Source organism: Telopea speciosissima, chromosome 3 (genome assembly GCF_018873765.1).
Source record: "Telopea speciosissima isolate NSW1024214 ecotype Mountain lineage chromosome 3, Tspe_v1, whole genome shotgun sequence".
Taxonomy (NCBI): Eukaryota; Viridiplantae; Streptophyta; class Magnoliopsida; order Proteales; family Proteaceae; genus Telopea; species Telopea speciosissima.
In genome coordinates, this window is record NC_057918.1 from 50,373,502 (window position 1) to 50,387,428 (window position 13,927).

Here is a 13,927-nt window from a genome sequence, read left to right on the forward strand (position 1 = left end):
ATCGAACATCCCCCTCCCTACTTGGGAAACTCGATCCCAACCCTAGCCTTAAACTTCCATTTAAAACCCTAATTTCAACCTAAATTCTAAAACCTGAAACCCTAACCCTAATTTTCTGAAATTTGAAATTTGTTCAAACCTTGTCCAAACCTTCACTGTTAGCTTCCTTTAGACCTGCCTAGTATTACCATATAAAAATTTTCCCCCAAACCTAACCCTAGAAATTTACCTAAACTTCAATACTGCCCTATTGCAACTGCTGAACCAGCAGCCCCTTGGTTCCTTTATCATTAGATCCTGGATATTTGGCCTCTAGTAGGTCCTTTGCCTATCTAAAGCTACATTACAAATGCTGCAGGTATGAAGAAGAAAGAGAAGAGAGAGCTGTCGCGCATATATATATGTTAGCAGAACAAAAGTGACTGAATGCTTGAATGATCTGAATGATCAGTCAAGCCCTTTATTTATAATAGGGAAAATATCATCCCCCTCCCCTCTAAGTATCCATAATATCAACCCGGTACCCAAGTTTTGAATAATGATAATGCCCTCCCCTACTTTTGAAAGATTCTATCAACTGTACCTTAAGTGGGTACTGCTGTTAAAACAGCATATGAAATGACAATTTTATTCTTCTTCTTCTTTCTGGTTTTCTAACTTTTTTTTAAATATTCAATCAACGCTTTCTTCTTCTTAGTGAATGGGTTTGCAGCGGCAGGCGACAGGGTGGAAGGGGTTGCAGCGGGTGGGGGTGGGATGGGGTTCGGTTTGCCGTTGGGGAGGAAGAACAGGTGGTAGGGTGAGATGATGAATCCGTTTCAATGGATCTGCTGGGAAGCTCTATTTCGTTATGAATCATTCGTTTGACAGTACCACCATCTCTGTCTCCATTGCTCAAATTCGATCAACCTCACCGAATGCCGCTGCCACTCTTTTGAATCTCACGGAATCTTCGCCATAATGGGAGTTGCTGGTGAAGACCAGTCGCATGCACCGAAGGAAGAGGTAATCAATCAGTGCTGCCTGGCCATGGAAGAGTCTTCGAACTCAGTCTGCAGACGGGGCGATTACGGACAACTCGATCAGACTTCTGGAGATAAGGGTAGTCTAGGTTCCTCTCTGTGTATTTCCCTCTTCTGTCTTCATTCAATTTCTATTTCTGTTCCCCTCTTCATTCAGTTCCCATTTTCATTAAATCGATTTTTCCCCTCTTCACTCAGTTTCTATTTCCACTAGATCGATTGTTCCCCTCTTCATTCAGTTTCTATTCCTCTCTCTAACAAATATTTGTGATTTAATAGTGTTCTTCCTTGTCCATCAAGAGTCATAGCTTATTAAAAAGTTGGTTCAAAACTTCAAGAATCCAGCCAATTAACTTCTATAGTTTCCACTTTTTGTCCAATAATTTTTAAGATTTGCAGTTCTTTTATTTTCTGGTTCTTCTTGTTTGATTTCAACTTATTGGGTCATCGGTTGTTTGTCCAGAAAATTAAGTCACAAGGGTCAATGACCTGTTCATCAAGCCTGCAAAAAATAAAGAGAAGTAATGGAGTCAGCAAATCACAAGCAAATGCACGTTATACCTGCAAATGCAATAAACAAATAAACAGAGTAAAATTAAATAAAAAAACAAAAATAAACAAAAAAGAAAAATAACCTACCTCCAAGTCAAGTAAAAGTATACGACGAACGTATACACGCACGCCGGTCGGCCAAAACACAAATCATGACGACGCACAGATGACGGGTAACGCCGAACGGGAATGGAAAGGAATACACAGCACATGGAACGAAAATCATCACACTGCACACACAAATGACGGATCGTTTAATGACTGGAAGAGATCATTGTTTAGTGAACCAATGATGCCACACATAAGATTAATTGAGTACTTGTTTAGGGCGTCTTTAGTATGCTTTTTATTTTTGATTTAAAAACAAAAATGTTTTTTTAGTTAATTATGTTCCAATTTTTTGTTTAAACGAATGAAATCTGGTCTGTGATCATGTCCTTAAATAGCCATCATAACCAGCAAATTAGCATATACAAGTCGACTGGTCCTGTCTCTGCTTTAAGGAAATTTTGGTCTCCGCCTTGGGAGTACAAAATAAGGGGAAAGCTTCACGGTGCCGAGCGGTCAGTCGATCTGCTGCTCCACGCCACAGCTCATGCTCTCTTCTTCCTCTCCAACTGCAACCCCAACCCCCATCTCACCTCTGCAACCCCAACCCCATGCTCTGCAACACCACCCACTCATGTTCTTCTTCCCCAACCCAGTCGCTGAAACCCCCTTCCACCATATCGTCTGTCGCTGCAACCCCTTTCACCCCACCCTTATCCATTGTGAATAAGAAGAAGAGGAGAGAGAAGCAGGCGAGGATTGAATCTTAAAAGAAATAAAAAAGAAGTATACAAAAATAAACCGTAAAAGAAAGTAGGGGTAATATAGGGTTTTAGAAAATTTGCAAATGCCCACGTCATCACGTAATGGTGTTTTCTAACGATTAGGGTACGGTTGATAGAATCTTTCAAAAGTAGGGGAGGGCATTATCATTATTCAAAACTTGGGTACTAGGTTGATATTATGGATACTTAGAGGGGAGGGGGATGATATTTTCCCTTTATAATAAGTAAGGAGGTTACAGAAGGATAGAATTGTCCCTACTCTAGCCGACTCTACTAAGAGAATTGGCAGTACATAAAAAGAAGCCCAAAAAGACCAGAATACCCCCACGGTATTCTGGTATACATTATTCAACACTCCCCTCAAGTTGGAGCATAAATGCCAAACATGCCCAACTTGACTGAAGCATGATGAAACAACTTTCCAGACAATCCCTTGGTGAAAATATCAGCTAGTTGATCAGCAGATTTCACAAAGGGAACACAAATCAGTCCTTCCAACTTCTCCTTGATAAAATGCCTATCCACCTTAACATGCTTGGTACGATCATGTTGTACTGAATTATGTGCAACGCTGATGGCCGTCTTGTTGTCACAATACAACATCATAGGGAGACAAATAGGAACACCAAGGTTTTGTAATAAACCCTTGAGCCATAGTAACTCACAAATACCTTGTGCCATAGCATGAAATTCTGCTTTAGCAATAGAACAAGCTACCACATTCTGCTTCTTATTGCGCCAAGTGACAAGATTGCCACCTACAAAAGTACAGTACCTAGAGATAGACTTTCGGTATAGGCCTCTATCCGTAGGTGATCATGAGGGGACATGAGAATGCCTTTTCCTGGAGCTGACTTCAAGTAGTGAAGAATATGAAGAACAACCTCCATATGGGAAGAGTAGGGATCATGAATGAATTGACTCACAGTGCTCACTGCTATAGCAATGTCTGGATATGTATGTGAGAGATAAATCAACTTCCTTACCAATCTTTGGTGCTGGCCTTTATCAACAGGTCCACCCTCTTTTTCTTTAAGACGGACATTAGCATCCATAGGAGTATCTGAAGGGTGACATCCTAACAAACCTGTTTCTGTCAACAAATCCAGGATATACTTCCTTTGGGAGAGAAAGATGCCCTTAGAAGACCTAGCAACTTCAATTCCAAGGAAGTACCTTAATTTTCCCAGATCCTTAATTTCAAACTTCTGTCCAAATTTGAAGGAGGTCTTGGTCTCAGAAGGATTAAAGATGTCAACTTAGCTGGTTCTATCAAGTTGCTATGGAAGCTCCTCACCAACAAATCTAGTATTTGGACTTCCTGGGTGTATGCGGGGCCTTTCCGTAGAGACTCTATTTGGACTGTCAGCTCTGGCCTAGACTCTTCCTGGATTTGGCGCAGAATTCTTCAAGTGAGGCACATTGTCAGGGGAGCTATTTCTTGTAGGATTGACGATGGGTCGCAGACCTATCTTTGGCTTGATAATTGGCATCCTTCAGGTGTCCTTGCCTCCATAGTCAGCCCCCGTGCCATCTCTGGTTCTGGCTTGGACAGATTTACCCTAGTGGCTTCCATCATCACCAATGGCTCTTGGTCCCCCCCAGCTCTCCCCCCTCTTGCAGATCGCTGGAGTTCCCTCCCCCCTATTCCCCCTGGACACAGAGGCAAAGGAGATACCATCTTATGGCTCCCCTCCACCACTGGCACATTTAGGTCCACTCCGCTTGGGACATGGTTAGACATAGAGGGACCCCCTGTCCTTGGCAAAAAGTGGTTTGGTTCAAAGCTCACATCCCAAGACAGAGCTTCACTGCTTGGCGTGCCCTAGCAAATTGCCTTCCAACCCAAGCCTTCCTTACTTACCGCCACATGCAAGTCTCTCCTAGATGCTGCCTCTGTTGGAATGGACACGAAGACACAAATCATCTTTTCTTCACTTGCCCCTTTGCCTGCCTCCATTTGGAACCGGGTTCTCCGCCATTGCTGGCCTGCTCGTAGAAGGCCTCTTCCCCTATCTTGTGAATGGGTTTGGATTCATATGACTTTTGGTGGCAATTCGATCTATGACACGGTTGGCAAGCTTGCCTTTTGTGCTACTATATCTCACATTTGGATGGAGCGTAACCTTAGAAGATGGACGTCCAACTCCCGCTCTTTCGACAAGATTTGGAAGGCCATCTTCTTTGATGTTTCATCTAAAGCAAGTTCCCTTTCCCCGATTAGTGTTATGGATACCCCAAGGAACATGCTTATTGTTGTCTCCTGGGGTCTCCCTTCCACCATTTTGCGCCCTAACTAGTCTTTAGCTAGCTTCGGTTTTGTTGGCCCTCGGGCTTGTATATTCCCCCTCCCCTTTTCTTTGTAATTAAATTTTTATTCATAAAAAAAAAAAATTCCTGTCCAAGAAAAATCTTCAGACGACTGATCTCATCAATCATTACCATCATTTTCGGTTACCACAATATCATCAACGTAGACTATAAGAACAATGCTTTTTCACCAGCCCTTTTTATAAATAGAGTGTAATCAACATTACTCTGTTTATAGCCTACAGAAATCATAGTCTTGTAAAACCTGCCAAACCATGCTCGAGGTGACTGCTTCAGCCCATAAAGTGCATGTTTCAATTTACACACTTTGGCTTGGGTTTTGTCACAAGAGAACCCTGGTGGAATATCCATATATACCTCCTCATCAAGCTCTCCACTGAGAAACGTATTCTTCATATCCGGCTGTTGTAAATCCCGTCCAAGATTGATAGTACAAGATAACAAAACTCTGACGGTGTTCAACTTTGCAACAGGTGCAAAGGTCTCCTAATAATCAATCCTGTTTGTCTGGGTGAACTCTTTGCCATGAGTCGTGCCTTATATCTATCCACAGTGCCATCCACCTTCTGTTTTACCACAAACACCCACTTACGTCCAACTAGTCTTTTCCCTGGTGGAAGAACCACAAGCTCCCATGTATCATTTTTCTTTAAGGCTTTCATTTCTTCCATCGTTATTGCCTTCCACTTTCCATCTGATAAAGCTTCCTCTCAATTCTGAGGAATAGGAGCAAAAGAAAGAGAAGAAACAATTGCATGAAAAGATGGAGAAAGGGAGTCATAAGAGACAACATGGGATATATGGTGTTGAGCACAAGCCCTAACACCTTTGTAAACAGCAATAGGTAACCCGAGAGAAGAAGTCTTACCAGGTAGCGAAGTAGGTTTTGACTCCGTGTTTGGCAACTGGATGGGTACCAGTGCTGTAGTGGATTGAAGCTGCTTATGTTTGGTACGACTCTTTGTATAGAACTTCATAGTATAATCATCAGTCCTCTGAAATTCACTAATGGTTTTTTGAACTGAAGTAAGCTCCCCCTGAAGTGGAGTTTTATTGTTACCATTATTTGTAGTCTCCCCCTGTATAGGAACCCCTTTCCTTGAGGTAGAGGGAGGAACAAGAGCAAACTCATCATGCACATACTGAAGTGGGGGCTCTATAGTCAGCACATTTCACTAAAACTCTCCTCCTGAAGAGGTGGGGACGAATAATACGAAAGACCCAATGAAAAACTACATCCATACTTACCATAGTACGTCTGGTAAGAGGATAATAACACTTGTACCCTTTTTTGGGTGGCAGAGTAACTTAAGAAAATGCAACGGAGACCACGGGGCTCAAGTTTACCAGGGGATCTAGTATCCCTAGCATAACAAACACAACCAAAGGCCCTAGGGGAAACGATAAAGGAGGAAGAGCCAAGTAAGAGCTCAGCTGGGGAACGGGAGTCAAGGACCCGAGTAGGCATCCTATTAATCAAATAGGCTGCAGTGAGGACAACATCCCCCCAGTAGTAGGAGGGAACATGTCGAGCAAACATTAAGGCTCTAGCCACCTCCAAGAGATGACGATTTCTTTCAGCCACACCATTTTGGGCTGGTGTATCAACACAACTGGTCTGATGTATAATCCCATGGGCAACAAGGTATGTTTGGAACTGACCTTCCATATATTCTGTCCCATTGTCACTCAAAATTTTGAGAGGCATTGAATTGGATTTGAACCATTTTATGGAAGTGCTGAAACCATGAAAAGACTTCATTTTTATTGTTCATCAGGTAGACCCAACTGTTCGTAGAGTAACAATCGATAAATGAAACAAACCAACGATGGTCGGAAAGAGAAACTTTGCAACTAGGACCCCACACATCAGTATGAACCAAATGAAAAGAGGAAGAAATCTTTTATTAGAAATGGAATAAGTTGCACGTGCCTGTTTGGCCAAGACACAAGCCTCACAAAAAATTTCCTCATTACATTTTTTAATTAATGCTGGATATAAATTGGATAAAGTTCCTAAAGAGGAGTGACCTAATCTAAAATGCCATTGGTGTAATTCACAGGAGAAAGAGGAAGTTTGACATAATTGAGAAGGTAATGCAGTTGGAGGAAGACAACCATTATCAAGCAGGTCCAATCTACCGTGCACTTTACTACATCCAATCGTTTTCCCTATTACCAGTTCCTGAAAAACACAATGAGTTGGAAAAAGAAGTTACTTTACAATTCAGATCTTTAGTAAGACTACTAATGGAAGTAAAGTTAGGAATATGCAAAACGGAAGATAATGTAATGAAAGGTGAGCAACTAATGGATCCCTTTCCAGAAACAGATGAGAGGAAGCCATCAACCACCCTGACTTTGTCCTTGCCAGAAGTGGGAGAATACTTGTGAAAGAGACTGGAAGTGCCTGTCATATGATCAGTGGCACCGGAGTCTATAATCCATGGAGTGGAGACAACCGATACACAATGACCAAATGAAATACCTGAATGGGCAAAGTTGGAACCTGATGGAGTGGAAGAAGTGGCAGGAAGTGATGTAGTAGATGTAGCAGAAGCCTATAACATACGCCTGGAAGCTTGTAATTCTTCTTGGGAGAGACCATTTTCAGCAGTGGGACCTGTAGCTACACTTTCAGTGTGATTAGCCTTGTTTTTAGTTTTGCCACTACCATGTTTGGCTTCAAAATCAGCAGGTTTCCCATGTAGTTTCCAACAGGTAGCCTTTGTGTGATATGGTTTGTTGCAGTGTTCACGCTTAACAGGTTCCTTTGAGGAAGTATTGGTATGAGGAGAACCATCAGTTATGGGAGTAGGGCTGGAACCAGCTTGTAAAGCACACCGATCTACAGTGGAAGTATGCAGCATAGCTGTCCGACGAGTCTCCTCAGCATGTACCAAAGCATAGGACTGCTCCAGTGTAGGGTAAGGAGATCTACTAAGAACTTGCACATGGATAGGATCATACTCAATGTTCAGACCTGCCAAGAAATCATATGCCCGAATTTTATCAACATGCTTTCGATAGGCAGAAATGTCAGTGGGATTAGTAGGCTGAAAATCAGAGTAGTGATACAACGGTTGCCATAAACTCTTGCGGACAATATAGTATTGGGATATAGAGAGTTCCTTTTGGGTGGTGTCATGGACCTTCTTCCTGATTTCATACACCTGAGCATCATTCCCAACCTGTCCATAAATCTCCTTTGCAACAGCCCAAATCTGATGTGTCCAATAATAAATATCCACTGGGGAGGTCTGATTGCATGGAATGCGGCAAAAAAAACATCACCTTAGAAATCCATCGGTCTTGAAGAGGACCAGGGGCAGATGGCTTTGTAGCAGTGCCAATTAGGTGTCCTGTAAGACCGCGACCAGTAACAGTCAAATAGGTAGATCTAGGCCACATCAAATAATTTGTCCCATCGAGTTTAATAGCAGCAGCAAAAGGGAGATATTCATTACTTGACTGTCCTTCAATGCCGGAGGTAGCAGTAGTAAGATCAGAACTAGACATACTGACACAATCAGATCAGCAGAACCAGAAAGGAATCGATGCAGCCAGCCAAGAACCAAAAACAGAAAAGGGAGATCGATATTTGCAGAAATCAATCCTTGGAGGGGAAACCTGAAAATCTTGAAATATTTTCAATAGAATGAGCTACCAGGAGGGTCAAGTACTCCTTTGAGATGAATAAAAGTGCCCTAAAAAAATCAGCAAGGGCTGAAACCTTTACACCCCAAAATCGATGAGTGTCAGGGTTTTGAAAAACCCTGAAAGTGAGATTTATATAGCGGAGATGTCTTCAATGGATGATGCAAACCTGTGATAGATGCTGTCCAAAGCTGCTAGAATGGATCTCCAACAAGGAAAGATCAACCTTCAACACAGAAAGAGGCTCGATCTTCAAGAAGGGGAGAACTCCAAAAATCGCAGATGAGAACATGGTTTAGAGCATTAGTTGAAGAGGTTGGATTGAGGGCAGCGACTAGATCATTCTATCACCTCATTAGTGCTGCTCTAATGTGGGTGGTGGGAACCAAGGAAAAAAGAGAGAGAGAGAGAAGAGATCGAGAAGAAGAGGGAGGGAGAAAAAGAAGAGAGGCGATTTGGGGGGGGTGTTCTGTAAGCCAGATCAGAAAATTGGCTCTGATGCCATGTTAGCATAACAAAATTGCTTGAATGATTTGAATGATCAGTCAAGCCCTTTATTTAGAATAAGTAAAGAGGTTACAAAAGGACAGAATTGTTCCTACTCTAGCCGACTCTACTAAGATAGTCCGCAGTACATAAAAAGAGGCCCAAAAAGACCAGAATACCCCCAAGGTATTCTGGTATACATTATTCAACAACAATAGACGTTGTGTGCATATAAGAAGGAAACTATTGGGTACCCACGATTGGGTGCATATAAGGCTCCTTAAATTTAGGAATGGGCCCGATTGTGTGCATATAAGGCTCCTTAAATCTAGGAATGGGCCCCATAAAACACTAACAACTTACTAAACTTATCCTAACAACTGAATAATAATTATAAGAAAGGAAATGAAGTCCTAAATCATCTCACAATTAGACTAGATAAGGCTGGTTCATTGAACCTGGTCATCTAATCAATGGAACCAAATTTTGAATAAAAAAGTTAAGATCTAGACCAAACCAACCCAAACAGTTCTGCATTATCCCTCCTTGCTAGAAAAAACTAATCTTAACAACTGAATAATAAGTAAAAGAAAGGAAATAAAGTCCTAAATCATCTCACAATTAGACTAGATAAGGCTGGTTCATTGAACCTGGTCATCTAATCAGTGGAACCAAATTTTGAATAAAAAAGTTAAGATCTAGACCAAACCAACCCAAAACAGTCCTGCATTATTCCCTCCTTGCTAGAAAAAACTCGTCCTTGAGTTTTGTAATAAGGAAGGATCAACACCTCCCGATCAATATCCAGAATCATCAGCTTTGACGGGGTGATGATCCAACGCATCTCACGATCAACCATCACGATCTCTTAATGATCATTGACAAATGATATCTCTTCGATTGGAATCTGATCATGGGGCTTCACAACTGCAATTGGACTGCCGATCAATTCCTTAGCTTCAATCTTGATTGGACCATTTACTTCATCTTGATCATCACTTTCCTTTTCCACCTTTTTGCCACTTCTGAGTCTTCCTCTAAAGTTTCTATTATACTTGAGACCTCATAAAAGCGGTTAGTATTATCAACAATCTTTCGACAACCTGTCTTGAGACCAACTAGCCCTATTTGGAGATCAAGAAGTACCGCTTGCAAATTTTCTTGGAGTGTACGGATTTCATCGGTAATCGACTGTTGTGAACCATCAACCTCCATGCTGTAACCTCTAGTTTGGCTCTAATATCTCAAAGTTAAAAGGGGAGGGGCAAAGCCATAATTAACAAAATAGGGGAGGGCCACTTGATAGGGGAAATAGGGTTTAAGATTAATATATTGTTGGGGGGGGGGTTGTCTACAACCTCCCGACCTGTGCTAGCTGTGGAAACACGTGGAGGGTCGAGAGGAAGAACTCCTTCGTTAAAGTACGATTGAGTTTGAAATTTTGAGGCTAGGGTCGAAACCTCAAGCTCTCTTGCATGCTTCCATCAATCAACTCAAACAATACGTGACAAGGGAGATACAACTATTGCAATTCTAACCTGGCAGTGAATACAGTTTCAGGTTTGATTGTGGTGCAATAGCTCATAGCAGAGGATGATTCTGGGGATAATCACCTAGGGCTGGGATCGCTCCAAGATGGTTGTTGCCGCAAAAACTCTAACGGTCCTTTCATGGCGTTGTAATGGCCTGAAGAGATGGAATAGGAGACATAAGAGAGGACCGGAGATGACTCGGGGGGGGGGGGAAGTATCTGATGCCTAAGTCAGTTTCTTCAGCAACAGCGACAAGAATTGGTAATGAAAGAGTGCAAAGAATAGCCAGTAGTGAATTCGAGTCGTACTTGTGGAGTTTATCACATGTTTATACCTTGAGTAGGGTGGTTGTGAGAGTCCCGTTTAGGAAGGCATCCTTGAATAAAAGTTAATTCTCTATGGGAGAGAATAGAGGTAGATCTTCGATGGGAGTCTCCTTGGTGAGAGTTTCCCGGATTAGTCATCAAGTTAGCTTCCTATTTGGAAAGTGCTTTGTATGGAAAGGCCTTAAAGTGGGTGGTTCGGATCTTTCACGGAGCCTAGGTCCTTCGGAGTCCTTTGTGAGGTGTGGATCTTTCATGCCACGTGTCCGATGCATATTGGCAAGTAATATTTATGCGTAACAATGGTGATTCAACACCCCAAAACTCAGGGCCAATTAGCTGGCTGGTGGAGTTCGAAGAATCTCCTTGCTGAATCAGTGTTTCGCTACAATAAAACAGAATGACACTGACATGGAACAGTAACTGGGCATTTATAAAGTGCAGGTATTACAGCAGGGAAAAAGAAAGGAAGGGAGAAAAGAATATAAGAGGAATAAGGAAGAAGAGAGGGAACCTAGGGGGAGGGAAGAGAGGAGGAGAGATTGGGACGAGATTGCACAAGCACCCCACACAGGCTTCTACCAAACAACTAAAATATTTCCTTTATCAAATCTACCCAATGAATTTGGTTACAAGCATATTTATATAAATGAGATTGAAAGTTTCCTAATTGTAAATTAATGCTGAAATAGAAGTAAAATCTAACGCAATCTCCTAATTATCTAACCCAAACTAAAACTTTAATGGATTAAAACTCTAAAACTAAAAATGGAATGGATCTCTAGACTAAGTAAAACAGAAGATTACAAGATAAATCCAAAAAAGTAGATTAAGAAACTACTAATGTCTAAATTAATAAACTACTAATATCCTACTAGACTAACGACCCAAATTTGGTCCTGTTTCTCGGTTTGGGTTCTCAAACAAGTTCGGCCCGGTCCAAGCAAATACGCCTGCATCAATTCTCCTAGTGTTGAGAAAAACTCACCTATGAGTTTTGTAAAACGGGAGAATCAGCACCAATCGATCAGCATCCATCCTTGACGGTATGAAATCAGAGATTAAGCCTCAATCGAACGGTGTGAAATCTGCGTCACGAAGTTTGTTGTTGAAGTAGCAACTTGGAAATATAAATTTGATCGGTTCACTGAAGAGATTAATTGGTTTATTCTCCTCCAGAAGTTGATCTTCAACAATCAGCGGTGCCATCTCGTCCCCCATCATTGGTAGTTCGTCTTCTAGCTCTTCCATCCTTTGCTCAACGACTGAGATTAAATTGTCGAAGGAAAAGTCCATACGATCTGATGTGACCAACAATCGGTTCTTGAAGTCCTTGCATTGTCGCTTAGTTTCTTCCAGTTTCTTTTGCATAAGTTGAAGTTGTTGACGAATCGCCAGCAAATGGATTGGATCCATCGGCCAGGTTTGCTCTGCTACTAAATTGATGTAGATCTGAGACTGAGAGAAGATATGCTGGTCATGGGCATAAGAAAGAGAAATAGCCCTGCTAGTACATGTGCTGCAGGTATGAAGAACAGAGAGAAGAGAGATGTTGCATAGAGAGGAGAGAAGACCCAAATCCGTGGGGGGGGGGGGAAGAGAGAGGAGAGAGAGAGGGATGGAGGCACTGACTTATCCAATAACTTCGTAAAGAGGGCTGTTAAGTCTTTACATATTATAACACTAAATCCAAATAATTTTTTTTTTAAAAATTGCCTTAAACTCTCCAACCGCAAGCTATCTTGGTGAGTCCCTATTGACTCAACACTTTAATAAAAAAAGAAGTAAAGAGTAATTGAAAAAGGAAACTATTAGGTTCCCATGATTGTGTGCATATAAGACTCCTTAAATCTATGAATGGGCCCTACAAGACACTAACAACATACTAAACTTATCTTAACAACTGATAATAAATACAAGAAAGAAAATAAAGTCTTAAATCATCCAATGATTGGACTAGATAAGGCTGGTTCAATGAACTTGGTCATCCAATCAATGGAACCAAATTTTGAACCAAAATGTTCAGATTGGGAGCAAACCAATCCGAACCAGTCCTGCATTAGTCAAATTCAAAACTAATTTTTGGGATGGGTAATCTATATATCGGGCTGTAAGCAACTTTATTTGGTGCGAGTTAATAACATTGAGGGTGTTGGTATTGGTAGGAGTAAGAATAGTGGCTGATTTCTCCTTCATTGCTTTATCCCCGGGGTTGCTGCTTGGTGACATGGCATTCTTATTGTTGGTTTGGTTTTCCAGTTTCTTGTTTACTTCTTTTACCATTCTCTTTCACTAGTTCTGCTGTTCTCTTCTATTCTTCTTTAAGTACATTTTGTTTAAAATCTACGGATCTCGGTTCACAAAAACACCTGTGGTAGGAATCCTTTCCTGCTTGCCAACTTTGAATGCCAATAATTGTCATGTGGCAGGTCAGACTGGCACCAAATTCTGTAGGCTGGTAGATCTCTAGATCCCTTGCTCAGATGTGAAGTTTCAGCTCTATCTGAGTCTGCCACATGGCAAAACAGAGCTTTGAAAATCCATAGCCGTGAGAGGTACGGTAGTGGTCACAGTCTCATAGGCATGTACTGCTGTCAGGGTTCTAGAAAATATTCTAGAAACAAGAACTATAATTATACCACGATCTATGTAGAATCAATAGAACAGAGCATTGACAAATATTGGATGAAACAAAACTAGAATAAGGAAGATGAAAAATCTAAAAATCTGAAATTTGAACCAAAAGCAGGGCTTCCACCTGGTGTGGAATTTAGAAGAAAAGAGTCAGACACTTGAGAAAAGCAAATCAGAAGGAGAATGAAGAGATCAAGGCTGGGATACCAATTCCGTATGCATCGTTCAACAACACCAAAACTCTTGATAAAAACTCAAATTTCTTTACTCAAAATATTCTTAATTGATGGGGGAGGGGTTGTATTACATATATATAGACTTCTGAAATTCCTAAATCGAATGATAAAAGGACTCCTAATCACTCTCATGCACTCAATAAAGTAAATAAACTCAAAACAGAATTCTTAAAAGCTATTAAGTATCCTAATCTAACTCAAACACTTAACTACTAATCCCGTATAACTTCACCCTCACTTTATGGGTTTATAAATTAGGCCCTTTACAATAAAACCCAAAAGAATAAGAGGCCTAACCTATAGTATAGCTATCCAACGGTT